This window comes from Salmo salar, chromosome ssa04, assembly GCF_905237065.1.
Source record: "Salmo salar chromosome ssa04, Ssal_v3.1, whole genome shotgun sequence".
Taxonomy (NCBI): Eukaryota; Metazoa; Chordata; class Actinopteri; order Salmoniformes; family Salmonidae; genus Salmo; species Salmo salar.
In genome coordinates this window covers 11944803-11965206 of record NC_059445.1, presented here as the reverse complement: position 1 = coordinate 11965206, position 20404 = coordinate 11944803, and positions in this window count along the sequence as shown.

Here is a 20404-nt window from a genome sequence, read left to right as displayed (position 1 = left end):
TGAATGGGCCATGCAGCATGGCGGCATGTCAACATACAATGCATGGACATGTCATAAAAACTAAAAAGAATAAATGTCAAATTGGATGAATTTCATTCATTCCTATCGTTTTACACACACATGATTTTAATAATACCGTATCTTATATAATATAGCATGAAGAGTGGATTCCTTTTAGAATATCAGAGTTTTCAATCAACAGAATGGGCTTCCAGTAGAGGTTTAATTAAAGCAATCTATTCTGTTAGAGGTTAAGGAAGTACAATGACATATAAAATTACATCATATTTCAAACCCACTGCTGGGATAATATAGACTACCCAACAAAAAGGTGTCTCTGTGTGTGTGTGTGTCTCTGTGTGTGTGTGTGTGTGTCTGTGTGTGTGTCTCTGTGTGTGTGTGTGTGTGTGTGTGTCTGTGTGTGTGTGTGTCTCTGTGTGTGTGTGTGTCTCTGTGTGTGTGTGTGTGTGTGTGGTGGTCAATAGCAGAGTCATTTGCAAGGGCCTCATTCCCAGCTATTTGAACTATTAATATCGTCATCCATCTGGTCGGTGGTACAAAATGGCAATCTACTGTGGCACAGCCAACCTGTACAGACTGGGAAAGTTGCCCACGTTATTGATCCAGCCACTGCATGTGCTTCATTAATATTTTAACATCACAGAGAGAGAGAGAGAGAGAGAGAGAGAGAGAGAGAGAGAGAGAGAGAGAGAGGGAGAGAGAGAGTGTAATGTGTGTGTGTGTGTGTGTGTGTGTGTGTGTGTGTGTGTGTGTGTGTGTGTGTGTGTGTGTGTGTGTGTGTGTGTGTGTGTGTGTGTGTGTGTATGTGAGAGAGAGTGTAATTGTGTGTACGTGTGTGTACGTGTGTGTGTGTGTGTGTGTGTGTGTGTGTGTAGCTAGTACAATCTCTATACCCTAGAATGTCTATATCCTAGAATGTCTATACCCTAGAATGTCTATACCCTAGAATGTCTATACCCTAGAATGTCTATACCCAAGAATGTCTATACCCTAGAATGTCTATATCCTAGAATGTCTATATCCTAGAATGTCTATATCCTAGAATGTCTATATCTTAGAATGTCTATACCCTAGAATGTCTATATCTTAGAATGTCTATACCCTAGAATGTTTATATCTTAGAATGTCTATACCCTAGAATGTTTATATCTTAGAATGTCTATACCCTAGAATGTTTATATCTTAGAATGTCTATACCCTAGAATGTCTATATCTTAGAATGTCTATATCCTAGAATGTCTATACCCTAGAATGTCTATATCTTAGAATGTCTATACCCTAGAATGTCTATATCCTAGAATGTCTATACCCAAGAATGTCTATATCTTAGAATGTCTATACCCTAGAATGTCTATATCTTAGAATGTCTATACCCTAAAATGTCTATATCCTAGAATGTCTATATCCTAGAATGCCTATACCCTAGAATGTCTATATCCTAGAATGTCTATATCCTAGAATGTCTATACCCTAGAATGTCTATATCCTAGAATGTCTATATCCTAGAATGTCTATATCTTAGAATGTCTATATCTTAGAATGTCTATACCCTAGAATGTCTATATCTTAGAATGTCTATATCCTAAAATGTCTATATCCTAGAATGTCTATATCCTAGAATGTCTATACCCTAGAATGTCTATATGTTAGAATGACTATACCCTAGAATGTCTATATCCTAGAATGTCTATACCCTAGAATGTTGTCGTGTCTTTGGCTATGCCGGATTAAATGATATGACATGCTAACTTATAAAATGATTTCTCTGTAATTAATATTACCTGATTAAGCTAATCATGTAAATGTAATTAACTAGAAAGTCGGGGCACCACGGAAGAACGTTTATAGAGCTGTTATCTTCCGAATAAACTCTTAAAATACTTTGTAATATTTTACCTCGATAGCAGTCAATATTAACCCTTGTCTTATTTTCAGTCTCATAATGAAAGTTGTAAATTCTTGGCTATCTTCACGAACCCTGGCTAACAAGTTGAATCAGCAATACAAAATTGGGTTTAATTATTTATTTACTAAATACCTAACTAATCACACAGAATTACAAATACACAGAATACAATGATGTCATACAGAAAACGTCCTGGTGGACGGAACCTGTATGAAAGCTAGTTACACAAAGGAAAGGGGGTTGGGCTTGAATGAAAGAGTGGGAAGATTTAGGAACACAGAAACAGCAGCTATGCTATCGTAAATACATTATCTTATGCATTCTAAATTACCGCCCATTTGGAAAAGGAAAATGCAATAAATATTTACTCTGAGCTGCGCTTCGGTAGATTGGTCGTAGATGCTGGCCGGGTTGGCCAACAGATCTCCCTGTTTTCGGAAGAATGTCAATGGTGGTCCATTGGATACGTGATGGTATCTTCGTCTGGTTGTTAGACTGGATCCGTCGTCCGTCCTTTCCAAACCCACGTTAGCAGCGGCCGCTGCTAACTCAACGGAAAGGAAGTAGCACTTCTGTAGTGAATAAGCTCAAAGTTCATACCAGTTCATACCAGAGCTCACGCCGAGGTTGGCTTAGTTCTGTACTTGACATGTGTGTCCTTCTAACGTAGAGGCTGCAGACCTCCCGTACTGGAACCAACCTGGTTATCTTTTCGTCAAAGGATTATATAGTGGAGAGGGGGAGGGAGGTGTTTCATCGTTTATAACCCCTGTCTCTTCACAGGGTTGGGCCACTGATCGAGCAGGGCACTTTCCTTATGAAAACCCAAATCTCTCATTCGGAAGCTAAAATTACATTTCATCTCCTAACAAACATTTTCAATATCAAACATTTCAATTGCATAACAATTCCATGTGACTCTGATAACTAGAGGGCGTATACTTTCTCAGATACAGTTTATGTCGTAATGTCATCAGTCATAATGTCTCAGATGACAACCGAACTGACATACATACTCATTACGTTCCCAAGCATATTTCCAACTGGTTTTATTAACAAAATATGTGGTACCTTTCCCCATTTGTTTGATGTTCCCAGACTCTCTATATTTAACACAGGCTATTCAAGTCCTTCAGTAGATTCAGGGAGGGGAAGTGGTAAAAGGTATTTATGGGGGGGGGGGTCATAAACCTTACCCACAGGCCAACGTCATGACAATGTCTATATCTTAGAATGTCTATATCCTAGAATGTCTATAGCCTAGAATGTCTATACCCTAGAATGTCTATACCCTAGAATGTCTATACCCTAGAATGTCTATATCCTAGAATGTCTATACCCAAGAATGTCTATATCTTAGAATGTCTATACCCTAGAATGTCTATACCCTTGAATGTCTATATCCTAGAATGTCTATAGCCTAGAATGTCTATATCTTAGAATGTCTATACCCAAGAATGTCTATATCTTAGAATGTCTATACACTAGAATGTCTATATCTTAGAATGTCTATACCCTAGAATGTCTATATCCTAGAATGTCTATATCTTAGAATGTCTATATCCTAGAATGTCTATATCTTAGAATGTCTATACCCAAGAATGTCTATATCTTAGAATGTCTATACCCTAGAATGTCTATATCTTAGAATGTCTATACCCTAGAATGTCTACATCTTAGAATGTCTATACCCTAGAATGTCTATATCCTAGAATGTCTATATCCTAGAATGTCTATATCCTAGAATGTCTATATCTTAGAATGTCTATATCCTAGAATGTCTATATCTTAGAATGTCTATACCCAAGAATGTCTATATCTTAGAATGTCTATACCCTAGAATGTCTATACCCTAGAATGTCTATACCCTAGAATGTAGGCCTAATACAGGGTATTTTGTGATGTCATTTATCAGACAGATACTGACCTTCAAGGCCAGCAGCAGTTGATGCTATGGAAAGGGACTGCTAAATGAATTGAATTGTATGTAAGTGAGGGAGCAGTGGGACAAGCAGCAGGACAAATGACATTCAGTCTATCACCTTATTATAAAAATGGAGAAGGTCGGGTGGTGCCCGAGCTTAACAGGGCCAGAGACAACTCTGGAGATAGGCTACTCTCCCAGATCGTAAACTAGAAAGGCTTAGAAAAGAGGCAAAAAGAAAACATGTCATACACAAAGTACAAGAAGCTCCCTCTATAATCTGTCCCTTTACAATCACTGAACTGAACTGACACGATGGGTTAACAGAAATCACATTACTCTTCCTTTCACTAACTTATTTCATCAGTGACCCCTGATCTATAATCTATCCCTTTACAATCACTGAACTGAACTGACACGATGGGTTAACAGCAATCAGGGGTCACTGATGAAAGAAGAAAGTGAAAGGAAGAGTATCAGGATACACAGGCAATATTAACGGCACTTCAGCTCTAAACCATCATTCATTACTTTGCCTTGAGAGAGAGAGAGAAGTACATCTGAAATGGCACCCCATTCCCTCTATATAGTGCACTACTATTCCAGGGCCCTGGTCAAAAACAGTTCACTTACATAGGGAGTATGGTGCCATTTGGGACACAGACAGAAAGTAATGAAATTGAGGCCAGAGCACCGTGGCCGCCTACTGTACGTTGTCTGCCAGCTATTCCACTGGCCAGATTTACATGATGCGCTGAGAGTGGGGAGAGGGAGAATGTACTCAGCCTCAGCAAACAGTGAAGTTATTTACTACGAGACTGATATCAAACACATTGTACTAGCCCTTTCCTGCAGTCAATGACCAAAAGCACCCTCTAGTTGCGTCATGGGTGGAATGTTATTCATATCTTTCATAATTTCATCATTAATGAAGAAGATTAAAAAACAACAGTGTTTCAATGCCAAAAACGTTTTGTTATATTTCAGCCTTCTGTGATAAAGTGTAATATTGGGACGCAAACTCAGAATGTAAAACATTTCATCTCTATATCTGACACCGTACAGGTGTCTTCTTTTTTAAGCCCATAACCATGTGTGTGAAGTGCATTCTTCTGTTTCCAAGTAGGTTTGTTTAAGACAACCAAGAATCTGATACCTGATTTAGCCCACTGCAATAAAAGGTTCATGGCTTTAAACTATTTTAATGCTCAGCACTCTGAGGTGAGGAGTCTGGTAGGTTCCATATTAGAGAAAGATGGCATCAGGTTTCCTATTCAGTTGGTGGATATGTTTTGAAAAGGAGACCGGGGGATAATTGTAAAGACTTGATAACTGGAGTGACCATGAACTGTTTCTTCTTTACGGTGATATTATTGTGACCTCAATTTGTGAGCCTCAAATTCAGGAGAAGATGTCTATACCCTAGATTGCTCTATTTAATGAGTTTACAGTAAATATCCTAATCACAAATTCATTGCCTATTCAGTATTCAGTGTTGAAAAGTGCATTCGATACATATACACATTTTAACAGTTATATTACAATGCCACCATGAGTATAGCCCAATTGGTCATCGACTTGAACAAATGAACACCTCATACGTAGCTCAGTAACGGTGGTATAGCTTCCACGCCATTATTAAAATCGGTTCGAAGCCTACAGTGACATCTTGTGGCTACAGATAAGCATTACAGTATAATTCATATATTATTGATAGCTCCCGCCAACATTATTAAAACAGATTCAAAGTCTACACTGCCACCCTGTGGACACATATAAACATGACAATATAATGAATGTATTCTTGACACGGCCGAGGCTGCGGATCCGTGCGTAACTGTACCATCCCGCCTCGTCTCGACCCCGGATCCCTTCCCCCCAGAGATCTGAATCACGTTATGTGCACGTGTTTCTTTACCTCGACTTTACACCCAGATTTTTGTCGTCACCCTCCCTCCCTTCATATTTCTCACTGTCAATCGTGAAGGATAATTCATCTGCATACCAACCATTTGATCTCAATCAGTTTCATGGGGATATGCATTTAGATCTTCTTGTGTTATACAGTGTTGTTTCGAATTATGGACGTTAGGCGAATTTTAAAGCTGCGTTCATAACAAAGTGGAAAAGGTGGTAATTACCAGTTGTGAAGTCGTAAATGCAAGTTGGACGCATTCACGTGCTTTGAACTCATTGAAAAATGCCGATTGGCTAATGGCAGACAAGCCGCGTCAACCATCAATTAAAAGTACAGCTATCATGCTCACAAACAAATGATAGTGTTCAAAAACCATATTAATAATAATGTTTTGTTGCATTTAACTCCCGTTATCCAGGTAATTTTCTTAATATATGACGTCAGTGTTCAGCACGTGGGAGAAGTCGGAGATCAAGGATGTTAGATGAGTTCCCCACTAGTAATTACCAGTAAGAGGGCCCTTCAGCTGGATTTTTCTTCTTCTTCGAAGAGGTTTAACGGCAGTTGGCCTCCAATAAATGTTACCGCCACCTACTAGACTGGAGTACAACTCCCTTATACTTTGCTTGAAAAATAAATAATCAAATAAACAAATACCTTACCATCTAACACTACACTTACAAAAAATAAAATCAATACCACCACCCTACTCCACTATTTAAATGTATTTAGTCCTCCCTCAGGCCAACAACCTGAAGGGATGGGACACCACCACTTAACACACCCTGTAACTCTTCTGATGTCAAGTCTCACACACCCACATACCTCTCTGCAGCTGCCACCACAACCACAATTTTCTGCGACTTAAGTTCCACCCCTACAGTACAGGTGATAACCATTGCTATAAACGCATAAATCCAATCTTACTGAAACATATATCACTTGACAGCCCATCCCTCTGTACTGGTACAGATCTACTACTACACCACTCCTCTCAGGATCACTCCCTCTGTACTGGTACAGATCTACTACTACACCACTCCTCTCAGGATCACTCCCTCTGTACTGGTACAGATCTACTACTACACCACTCCTCTCAGGATCCCTCCCTCTGTACTGGTACAGATCTACTACTACACCACTCCTCTCAGGATCCCTCCCTCTTGACCCATCTTCCTCTACTTTCTTCACTGTCTCAGCATATGACATCTTCTGCACTACTCTAACCCTGGAAACCTCAACCTGCCTCTCTCGCACGGGACATTTCTGATCCCCAGCCCCATGGGAACACCTACAATTAACACGTACCACTACTTTCCCCAATGCTACACATTCCTTTGTCTCATGCCCTTCTGCACGCTTCTCACACCTAGGGACCTCCCTTCTACACTGCTGCCACATGTCCATTTTTTTTATTTTGTAATTTTTTTTTTAACCTTTATTTAACTAGGCAAGTCAGTTAAGAACAAATTCTTATTTACAATGACGGCCTACCAAAAGGCAAAAGGCCTCCTGCGGGGACGGGGGCTGGGATTAAAAATATAATAAATATATAGGACAAAACACACATCACGACAAGAGAGACAACACTACATAAAGAGAGACCTAAGATAACAACTTAGCATGGTAGCAACACAACATGACAACAACATGGTAGCAACACAACATGACAACAACATGGTAGCAACACAACATGACAACAACATGGTAGAAAACAACATGGTAGCAGCATAAATCATGTTACAAACATTATTGGGCACAGACAACAGCACAAAGGGCAAGAAGGTAGAGACAACAATACATCAGGCGAAGCAGCCACAACTGTCAATATGAGTGTCCATGTATGAGACTGTGACACCTGTAACAATGTACTGTATTTGACACAAAAGGTCATACAGGATAACCTATATATCCTAACATCACTTTGTCGGGCAAAGACTCAACATTAAAACTCAAAGAACGGACAATGATTTCTGTTTCACCACTCATGCCACTCTGTCTGCGTTGCACCAAACGACGAGCATCACAAACACCTGGAATCTTCCCCTTCGGTTGGTCAATTTTTACATTTACTGCTACCCCAGTAATCACTCCTTTCAATGGTGCCCTTTTCTTGAGAGCGAAACAATTCACATCTCTTTCCCCCATTCATTTAACACAGAGCACCTGCTCCCTCTGACCAGCAGAAACACAAACAATTATCTCAAGACCACTTCTGGTTCCCCTCACCGATTCCACAGCACCCAACTCTGTTTTCACCCACCCTGAAACCACAAATGGATCAGCCAAAAGGCACAGACTCATCTTTATCCTGACCCTCGGTACAAGCCTCGGCCCCCGAGAACTTCACCACACCTACCACCTCTGATACATCAACCTCATTCACTTCCATTTCTCCTCCTGTCTTCAGCTCCCTCTGCTTACACTTTCTACCATTCTTCTTTAACAAACCATCTCTCTTTTTCAGCCATTTTTAACCGACTCGAGCTCACCCTCTTCTTCCCTCTCTCTCTTAGACCTCCTCTCCCTCTCATTTCCCCTCCATTCCTCCACCGTATTCCAAGTATACGTCTCCTCATGATAATACTGCACTTGTCCTGACGTACATCTTGTTCTTGCTTTGTCAAGGGGCGCCATTTAACCGGCTGTCACAATCTCCATACAATCAGCACGATCCTCTCGGGATGTAGCGCTCAACAGCGCATCCCACTTATAAAGCAGCTGCTTCGTCTTGATGTTCTTCTTCATCAAAAGCTACCGCAACGCTTTTCCATCTCAAACAAGTGCGCTCTTCCAACCAGCATCCACCGTCTTGCTTCCTTCAAACCAGTAGGACATCTCCAGCTGGATTTTGCCCAGTCCTATGTGGTAAATACCACCTTCCCAATTGGTTATGAACGTATCATTAGAGCAGACAGCGATGATAAACTGTAGCATAGCCTACCTGTATTTAGTTTCAATCAAAGCACATATTTTGTGTGATGGCGAGTGCTAATGAGTTGTGGCCACATTTGAGAAAAATTCGACCATTTTCACAATCCTCCTAAAATCTTAAGAAATGAGGTGGTGTTTTTGTCTTAAAGTAACGTTATACTACCCTGCTATATTCGGTTCTATATAGAATGTCCTCATTATGTGATCTTGCAGACATTGATTCAGCTTTGATCTAACTTTATTGAACTGAGTAGCCGGTTCTCTACAAGTAGAGCAGAGACTGTGCGTAAAGTAGAGAATAACACATAAGCTTCAGGAAGAGAGGTCCAGAAAAGTAGGATCTACATTGATAAACCTACTTGCACGTGTATATTTAGCTCCATCTAGTGGTTTCTTCTCCTCATTGCTCCTTACTCAAATCAAATGTATTTATATAGCCCTTCTTACATCAGCTGATATCTCAAAGTGCTGCACAGAAACCCAGCCTAAAACCCCAAACAGCAAGCAATGCAGGTGTAGAAGCACGGTGGCTAGGAAAAACTCCCTAGAAAGGCCAAAACCTAGGAAGAAACCTAGAGAGGAACCAGGCTATGAGGGGTGGCCAGTCCTCTTCTGGCTGTGCCGGGTGGAGATTATAACAGCACATGGCCAAGATGTTCAAATGTTCATAAATTACCAGCATGGTCAAATAATAATAATCACAGTAGTTGTCGAGGGTGCAACAAGTCAGCACCTCAAGAGTAAATGTCAGTTGGCTTTTCATAGCCGATCATTGAGAGTATCTCTACCGCTCCTGCTGTCTCTAGAGAATTGAAAACAGCAGGTCTGGGACAGGTAGCACGTCCGGTGAACAGGTCAGGGTTCCATAGCCGCAGGCCGAACAGTTGAAAACTGGAGCAGCAGCACGGCCAGGTGGACTGGGAGAGAGAAGAGAGAATTAGAGAGAGCATACTTAAATTCACACAGGACACCGGTTAAGACAGGAGAAATACTCCAGATATAACAGACTGACCCTAGCCCCCCGACACATAAACTACTGCAGCATAAATACTGGAGGCTGAGACAGGAGGGGTCAGGAGACACTGTGGCCCTGTCCGATGATACCCCCGGACAGGGCCAAACAAGAAGGATATAACCCCACTCACTTTGCCAAAGCACAGCCCCCACACCACTAGAGGGATACCTTCAAACACCAACTTACCATCCTGAGACAAGGCCGAGTATAGCCCACAAAGATCTCCGCCACGGTACAACCCAAGGGGGTGCCAACCCAGACAGGAAGACCACGTCAGTGACTCAACCCACTCAAGTGGCGCACCCCTCCTAGGGACGGCATGGAAGAACACCAATAAGCCAGTGACTCAGCCCCTGTAATAGGGTTAGAGGCAGAGAATCCCAGTGGAGAGAGGGGAACCGGCTAGGCAGAGACAGCAAGGGCGGTTTGTTGCTCCAGAGCCTTTCCGTTCACCTTCACACTCCTGGGCCAGACTACACTCAATCATAGGACCTACTGAAGAGATGAGTCTTCAGTAAAGACTTAAATGTTGAGACCGAGTCTGCGTCTCTCACATGGGTAGGCAGACCATTCCATAAAAATTGAGCTCTATAGGAGAAAGCCCTGCCTCCAGCTGTTTGCTTAGAAATTCTAGGGACAATTAGGAGGCCTGCGCCTTGTGACCATAGCGTACGTGTAGGTATGTACGGCAGGAGCAAATCGCAAAGATAGGTAGGAGCAAGCCCATGTAATGCTTTGTAGCTTAGCAGTAAAACCTTGAAATCAGCCCTTGCCTTAACACGAAGCCAGTGTAGGGAGGCTAGCACTGGAGTAATATGATCACATTTTTTGGTTCTAGTCAGGATTCTAGCAGCCATATTTAGCACTAACTGAAGTTTATTTGGTGCTTTATCCGGGTAGCCGGAAAGTAGAGCATTGCAGTAGTCCAACCTAGAAGTAACAAAAGCATGGATGAATTTTTCAGCATAATTTTTGGACAGAAAGTTTCTGATTTTTGCAATGTTACGTAGATGGAAAAAAGCTGTCCTTGAAACAGTCTTGATATGTTCTTCAAAAGAGAGATCAGGGTCCAAAGTAACGCCGAGGTCCTTCACAGTTTTATTTGAGACGGCTGTACAACAATCAAGATTAATTGTCAGATTCAACAGAAGATCTCTTTGTTTCTTGGGACCTAGAACAAGCATCTCTGTTTTGTCCGAGTTTAAAAGTAGAACGTTTGCAGCCATCCACTTCCTTATGTCTGAAACACAGGCTTCTAGCGAGGGCAATTTTGGGGCTTCACCATGTTTCAACGAAATGTACAGCTGTGTGTCATCCGCATAGCAGTGAAATTTAACATTATGTTTTCGAATGACATCCCCAAGAGGTAAAATATATAGTGAAAACAATAGTGGTCCTAAAACAGAACCTTGAGGAACACCGAAATTTACAGTTGATTTGTCAGAGGACAAACCATTCACAGAGACAAACTGATATCTTTCCGACAGATAAGATCTAAACCAGGCCAGAACTTGTCCGTGTAGACCAATTTGGGTTTCCAATCTCTCCAAAAGAATGTGGTGATCGATGGTATCAAAAGCAGCACTAAAATCTAGGAGCACGAGTACAGATGCAGAGCCTCGGTCTGATGCCATTAAAAGGTCATTTACCACCTTCACAAGTGCAGTCTCAGTGCTTTGATGGGGTCTAAAACCAGACTGAAGCGTTTCGTGTACATTGTTTGTCTTCAGGAAGGCAGTGAGTTGCTGCGCAACAGCTTTTTAATTTTTTTTGAGAGGAATGGAAGATTCGATATAGGCCGATAGTTTTTTATATTTTCTGGGTCAAGATTTGGCTTTTTCAAGAGATGCTTTATTACTGCCAATTTTAGTGAGTTTGGTACACATCCGGTGGATAGAGAGACGTTTATTATGTTCAACATAGGAGGGCCAAGCACAGGAAGCAGCTCTTTCAGTAGTTTAGTTGGAATAGGGTCCAGTATGCAGCTTGAAGGTTTAGAGGCCATGATTATTTTCATCAGTGTCAAGAGATATAGTACTAAAACACTTTAGTGTCTCCCTTGATTCTAGGTCCTGGCAGAGTTGTGCAGACTCAGGACAACGGAGCTTTGGAAGAATACGCAGATTTAAAGAGGAGTCCGTAATTTGCTTTCTAATGATCATGATCTTTTCCTCAAAGAAGTTCATGAATTTATTACTGCTGAAGTGAAAGCCATCCTCTCTTGGGGAATGCTGCTTTTTAGTTAGCTTTGCGACAGTATCAAAAATACATTTCGGATTGTTCTTATTTTCCTCAATTAAGTTGAAAAAATAGGATGATCGAGCACGGTACTGTCTTTCCAAACTAGTTGGAAGACTTCCAGTTTGGTGTGGTGCCATTTCCGTTCCAATTTTCTGGAAGCTTGCTTCAGAGCTCGTGTATTTTCTGTATACCAGGGAGCTAGTTTCTTATGACAAATGTTTTTAGTTTTTAAGGGTGCAACTGCATCTAGGGTATTGCGCAAAGTTAAATTGAGTTCCTCAGTTAGGTGGTTAACTGATTTTTGTCCTCTGATGTCCTTGGGTAGGCAGAGGGAGTCTGGAAGGGCATCAAGGAATCTTTGGGTTGTCTGAGAATTTATAGCACGACTTTTGATGCTCCTTGGTTGGGGTCTGAGCAGATTATTTGTTGCGACTGCAAACGTAATAAAATGGTGGTCCGATAGTCCAGGATTATGAGGAAAAACATTAAGATCCACAACATTTATTCCACGGGACAAAACTAAGTCCAGAGTATGACTGTGGCAGTGAGTAGGTCCAGAGACATGTTGGACAAAACCCACTGAGTCAATGATGGCTCCGAAAGCCTTTTGGAGTGGGTCTGTGGACTTTTCCATGTGAATATTAAAGTCACCAAAAATTTGAATATTATCTGCTATGACTACAATCTCCGATAGGAATTCAGGGAACTCAGTGAGTAACGCTGTATATGGCCCAGGAGGCCTGTAAACAGTAGCTATAAAAAGTGATTGAGTAGGCTGCATAGATTTCATGACTAGAAGCTCAAAAGACGAAAACATAATTTTTTTTTTTGTAAATTTAAATTTGCTATCGTAAATGTTAGCAACACCTCCGCCTTTGCGGGATGCACGGGGGATATGGTCACTAGTGTAACCAGGAGGTGAGGCCTCATTTAACACAGTAAATTCATCAGGCTTAAGCCATGTTTCAGTCAGGCCAATCACATCAAGATTATGATCAGTGATTAGTTCATTGACTATAACTGCCTTTTAAGCGAGGGATCTAACATTAAGTAGCCCTATTTTGAGATGTGAGGTATCACGATCTCTTTCAATAATGGCAGGAATGGAGGAGGTCTTTATTCTAGTGAGATTGCTAAGGCGAACACCGCCATGTTTAGTTTTGCCCAACCTAGGTCGAGGCACAGACACGGTCTCAATGGGGATAGCTGAGCTGACTACACTGACTGTACTAGTGGCAGACTCCTCTAAGCTGGCAGGCTGGCTAACAGCCTGCTGCCTGGCCTGCACCCTATTTCATTGTGGAGCTAGGGGAGTTAGAGCCCTGTCTATGTTCGTAGATAAGATGAGAGCACCCCTCCAGCTAGGATGGAGTCCGTCACTCCTCAGCAGGCCAGGCTTGGTCCTGTTTGTGGGTGAGTCCCAGAAAGAGGGCCAATTATCTACAAATTCTATCTTTTGGGAGGGGCAGAAAACAGTTTTCAACCAGCGATTGAGTTGTGAGACTCTGCTGTAGAGCTCATCACTGCCATAATCATAGGTGGCATGTATACTGCATCAACTGAAATGTGGAAAATCAGTGTCCAATGTGTTCTTATTTCTTAGCACTATAGCTAACAAGTTAAGTGAGTGATAGTGGGAAATAAAATACTCCTTCTTTTCAGCAGAAAAACGCTGTAGATAAGTATGCTAAAGTCCTATTATAGAGGGACGATTCTCTTAGTTTGGATATGTTTGAGCCAAGACATTAAAGGACAACATTAATTGAAGAATAAACTATGTTCCGTCATTCTAATGGATGTAAATGTGGCAGTGAAATATCACTAATGTTGTGGCTTCACAGCAAATATGCAATTAAAATAAAATGACACGGTTCATATTTTGAAAGGTTGAAATTAGTTATCTGCACACACACACACACACACACACACACACACACACACACACACACACACACACACACACACACACACACACACACACACACACACACACACACACACACACCACACACCACACACACACACACACACACACACACACACACACACACACACACACACACACACACACACACACACACACACACACACCACACACACACAAATGCCCACTAACGCATGCACACAAACAAATGCCCACTGACGCATGCACACACCCACACACACACACACACACACACACACACACACACACACACACACACACACACACACACACACACACACACACACACACACACACACACACACACACACACACAATGCCCACTAACGCATGCACACAAACAAATGCCCACTGACGCATGCACACACACACACACACACACACACACACACACACACACACACACACACACACACACACACACACACACACACACACACACACACACACACACACAAACAAATGCACACACACAAAAAAATGCACACACACACACACACAGGGGTGAACACAGAAATGTCTAATTATATCTAGAAACTGACTGAGGTGGGAGACATCAAAGGTATGAGGAACATCACAGACAAACTATGATAAGTCAAATTCTTATTAATTAGTCCAAGAGAGAGAGACAGAGAAGGGGAGAGAGAGAGAGAGAGAGAGAGAGAGAGTGAGAGAGAGAGAGAGAGTAGAGAGAGAGAGAGAGAGAGAGAGAGAGAGAGAGAGAGAGAGAGAGAGAGAGAGAGAGAGAGAGAGAGAGAGAGAGAGAGAGAGAGAGAAGCAACCCAAAGCAAGAAAGAACTGAAAGACACAAACACTGAATCAATCGACAGTAAAAGAGACACACAGAAAAAGAGAGAGAGAGTGAGAAGAAGGAGGAGTAGAAAATGGAGGGATGTCAAAGCCAAGGCGTCAGTGCCAGTCAGGACAGAGCTACGAGATGGAGGGACGGGCTGTTGTTTGAAGTCGAGAGAAAGCGACATTGAGATGGAGCGCGGGCGGCAGAGGTAATTGTGTCTGACGGGCAGTGGTGATAATGATGAGGCGCACAGAGAAGCTGTTCAGATCAGTGTTGAAGATCCCCTTGCTCTGCTCCTAATGCGCGGTGCCCCCCCCTCCGCCCCCCGCTGCTCGCGCTCACTCTGCTCCTCGACTAATTGACCGTCCGCGTCTCCCGCGAGTCCTTTGTTATTATTTATTAATAATTCACAGCTAAATAATTCACACCCTGGAAAGGCAGGCGGAATGTCTGTGTGTGGTATGTAGAGCTACTGTTAATTGAGCTGGGGTAGATAGATGATGAACTTAGATAGATATAGAGAAGAAGTGTGGTGGGGGGAAGCCAAGGATTTGGGATTGTTTTTTGGCTTATTTTTTATCGTTTTTTGTTGTTGTTGTAAAGGGGTCATTGTTGAAAAGGCAGTTACAGTACCAATAGAACACAGCCCACCATTGAAGTAAACACCGCAGGTATATGGGAATGTTCATTCTTCCATCCTGGTCCTGCGGATTTCCACAGTTTTGTTCTAGCTCAGCACGAACACATCACATTTAACACATTCTCATCAAGACCTCTAGAAGGCGATTCAGAGATTTTTTTAGGGCTGGAACTAAAGCCTGCAAACCCAATGTGTCTTCAGGACCTGGGTTGAACTGCACTGCTTTCTATTCAGACATTCTCCATGGAGGGAAGGGAGAATGAAATCGAGATCTTCAGCAGGATTCTGAGGGGCAACTCTGATAGGAAGAACCACTCTGTCAAGACAAGTCAAATCACAGACAGGGGAACAAATTCATCCAATCAGTGTTAGAGAAAAAGATCCAAAAGGGTGTTTCATTTGTCCCAGGTCTTCGCTATTGCCGAGTACGGCAGAGTGACATACTATATCTAAGTCCTCCACTAGAGGTCAGTAATAGACCAGAGTCTATCCTCTCTCTTGGTGTCTGTCTTGTGTTGTGCGTGCTGCTACGCTTATGTTGGAATCACATGCTTTGTTTATGTTGAATTATTAATGCAACCTTTCATTAACACTCTAAACAAATACAAAATGCACAGCATTGGGGGAATCAAAGCAGCAACAGTCTGTGCCAGCCAGCGTAGGCTTACATTTCCACCAGAAAATGTCTGCCTTGTGATATGTGATAGAGTATCGTGTAGACTACTGTGTTTTTTTCCTACTCAAGCCAGTCTAAATAGTTTAGTCCTGCCTATCGTGCTCTCACAAGCCTGTTTGTTATCAAACTTTACATGACAGGTAAACACACGCACCGTTAGAGGCCTGTTCAGGTAGGAAAGGGTGAACAGAACTGACTTCCCTTGTAAATCTGGTGAAAATGAAGAATAATAAAACATTAAAAAAATCCTCCTAAATAAAACTATTCGCCCTGGAGACTGAGACCAGAGCCTGTGTCCACAAAAGTGTCTCAGAGCAGGAGTAATGATCTACTATCTGTCCATATAATTGTATTCATTAAGTCACAACTGGTCCTAGAACAGCCCTCCTACTCTGAGACGCAGCTGTGACTAGGGGCCCAGGTCTGTTCTGTAAGTGTCGATGGTAATGGTTGGATCTCAAAACATTGGTAATGTAAGAGGACATCTTTGCAGTGTTTCTCCTCAGAGCTTTGGCTAGTTGATAAATCTCTTTTAAGCAGAGCAACATGAGAAGTATCGCTCTGAGCCCATCTTTTACTGTAAAGTTTACTTCTTGTTTGTCGGGGTGCATTTCTGCAGGGAGAAAACAAATTAGAAAAAGATCTCTCCACAAGACTGTCTTCGGTTTGGCTTTTCTTTGGGGATTGGTTTGTCAGAAGTAGTCGACAAGGTCCGTACTAGTCTCCAGCTACCATGGAGCGCACAGGCGGCCCAGTCGGTCTTTCATGCTTCACACGTTTGGGACCATAGAGGAAGGACCAACACAGAGGAGTGGTTGAGTTGTGCTCAGTGTATATCCAGTATTTTTGTAGACATCGCTGTAGACTTCACTTCATCTAAGAGCACATCAAAGCACCTCTCGGCTCCGTCTTCAGCTACATCCTTCTCTGGTACTTATTACCAAAGTGCTCATAAATGCCTTTGGGGATTTAGCTGAAGAAAAAACTAAAAACAAACATGTTTGCTTTTATTGCTCAAATAACTCTTTATGCAAATGAACACGCTGAGGAACTTTCTAGATTGTGTCGGAGCAGGAGAAGATGTAAGGGATCAGTCGGACAAAAGGAGGACAGGGAACATTGTTGAGGTGGTGGTTAGAGTGAGACTGTTCCAGACGAAAATCTACCGTTATTCGTTTCGTTCCCCAATGGTGTCGTCTTAAACAGACACCGATTGACTTCGATGGATTGTCAAACTCAGACGAGAGACGAGGCGTTTGGGGTGCATTTGGAGGCTGCGGCTGCTGAGAGTGATGCAGCCAATGGGAGTAGCAGTCAGCAAAGTCTCAGTGAACAACACCCCTTTAACAAATGACAACTGCCAATGGATAGTTTACATTTATTTTTGATGGAACTTCCGTTGTGAAACATGGAAGCAAAAGAGACTGGTTGTATACTCCAGTGGGCCAGGGGGGCTAGGCCAGGGAGTTAACATAGCCAGCACGATGGGGAGTGGAGCAGAGTCTTTCAGAGAGGAGAGAGAGAGAGAGAGAGAGAGAGAGAGAGAGAGAGATGGAGATCTTGGAGAGCTGTGAAGCCAGAGATGGTGAATAATAGAACAAAATGAGGACGTAGCCTTCAGAGGTTCCACTGCTCTTCATCATCCATCTATGGGAAAGAGGAAGGGGGAGAGAGAGAGGAGGAGAAGAGAGCAAGGCATCTTCATCTATCTGAGAGAGAGAGAGACTGATAAAGAGAGAGAGAGATGAAGGCAGAGAGAGAGAGAGAGAGAGAGACGGAGCACAACTTCCTCATTCATCCTCCATAAACAAGACAAATATTTTTTTGTAAAAGTGAAGTGGAAAAGCATCATGTTCTTCATGTATAATTTCAACATAATAGTCACCAAGATTCCACCGAAAGCTTCCCATGAAAACACTGCATTGCAAATTGGCTCAGTGGCAGCTACTGTACAATGACTGTGGTTGGATGACAGCGTCTAAAACCTATTCCCACGGGGGGTAAGGTCCCTTTCGGCTCCATCCGTCTCATCTGTAGCTTATGAAAAATTCACCACAGCCCCCTCTCTCATCCCTCTCTCTTCTATGTCTCCTACACTGAGAACTGATGTGTGGTAAACTGAGAAATATTCAAAGGCATCCAGGGGCTGGGGCTGGGGATGGGGCTGGGGCTGGGGCAGGGGCCTTGCCTTCTGTCTCCCACTAGGGTCTTCCTTTTACTGCTTCTCCTCACCGCCGCTCCAGAGGAGAAATCAAAAACTCTTTGGAAGTCACGCAGGCCGATTGAAGTTTCTGCAGCAGCTCTGGCGCGGCGCCTGACTCTGCCCGGCGATAGCAGGCATCATTAGCGTTGTCAGTCATCGCCCTGGCGACAGGGGCAGTGCCACAGGGCGCCCTCAGGGCCCAATCAATGCAGGGATCCCCTGGAACAGGCCATCAAACGCCCTAACCAGGAGAGAAGGCGCCCATTACCCATACCCCAGTGCAGCCGGGCCGTTAGGTTTCTCCACTCCACACACGCTCAGAGCGGCTCTTCAATTGATCACATGATTAATAGTTTACAGTCAGTCTCCTCCGGTCTTCTCCCCCTTCAATGGTGTTTCTGAACTTCACAAAGGGTTCTTTGATTTTATAATCATTGGCTTCCTTTTAACTTTTCTATGGAGAGGCACTGTATGTAGTAAACGTTCTGGAAATCTATTACCAGGGAACCTTCATTCTGAATCTAGAGTGATGAAGGAACACTAACGTTACACAGAGTTTTTTGCACCTCTTCTTGGAAGGAACTGATACATAGGATGCATCCCAAACAGCCCCCATATTCCCAGTATAGGGAACAGAAGTAGTGCACTAAGAGGTGAATAGGGTTCCATCTGGGACATAAATACGGTAGTTCTTATTTTTTGCATAATTTCAGGTTCTTCCCAGCATCTTGGAATTACAATGAATCGCATGATCTTTAGAAAATAAATGAGCCAATGGGGCGCTCCGTTGTCCAAAAACACCAAACTCTCCTGGAACAATAAGATATCCACAAAATCATAGTTCTGCATTTCAAGTACAGGAGAACACAACCCTCAAAACAAAACAAAGAAAAAGATCTTTGAAGAAAAACATCGGGTTCCTTTCAACAATATACAGAGGGCAATATTCTCAGTACCAGCATGTTATTCTGAGCATTCGTCCAAATATTTGGAGAGAACGGGGAGAGATGAAACGGAGGCAGAACAATGGGACTGAGGTGGTGTTATGGCGTTCGTGCGTCTCGCCTCGTTGGCCCTTTGTGTTTCTGGTCCCCAGTCAGTCCCCTCCGTGTTCTGGCTGGGTCCAGGTGGGGTCTGGTCTCTCTGGTGCCCCCCCCCCCCCACACACACACACACACACACCTGCCCCCACAAGCGCAAACACACGCGTGCTTACGCTCAGGCACGCACACACACACACCACCATTAAGCACACGCATACATACACACATGGGCGCAGCTGGGTCATGCAGCAAGACAATGATCGAAAACACACAATCAAGTCTACATGAAAATGGCTAAAAAGCAACAAATTTGAAGTTTTGGAATGGCCTAGTCAAAGTCCAGACCTAATCCCAATTAAGATGTTGTGGTACGACTTGAAACGAGCAGTTCATGTTTGAAAACCCACAAATGCTGCTGAGTTAAAGCAGTTCTGCATGCAAGAGTGGACCAAAATTCCTCCACGGCGATGTGGGAGACTGACCAACAAATACAGGAAGCACTTGGTTGCAGTCATTGCAGCTGAAGGTGGCACAACCAGTTATTGAGGGGGCAATTGCTTTTCACACAGGGGAATTGTTAACTCAGGTTCCCTTTATCTAATATTAGGTTTTGGTTGAAGATCTGATAACATTCAGTATCAAAAATATGCTAAACTAGAGAAAATCAGAAAGGGGGCAAATACTTTTTCACGGCACTGTACATACATACATACATAAATAAAACATACATAAAACATACATACATACATACATACATACATACATACATACATACATACATACATACATACATACATAAAACATACATACATAAACCCTACATACACACATAAAACATACATACATAAAACATACATACGTAAAACATACATACATACATGAAACCTACATACACACATAAAACCTACATACACACACAAAACATACATACATACATAAAACATACATACATACATAAACCATACATACATACATAAACCATACATACATACATAGAACATACATACATGCATGCATGCATACATACATACATACATACATACATACATACATACATACATACATACATACATACATACATACATACATACATACATACATACATAAAACCTACATACACACATAAAACATACATACATACG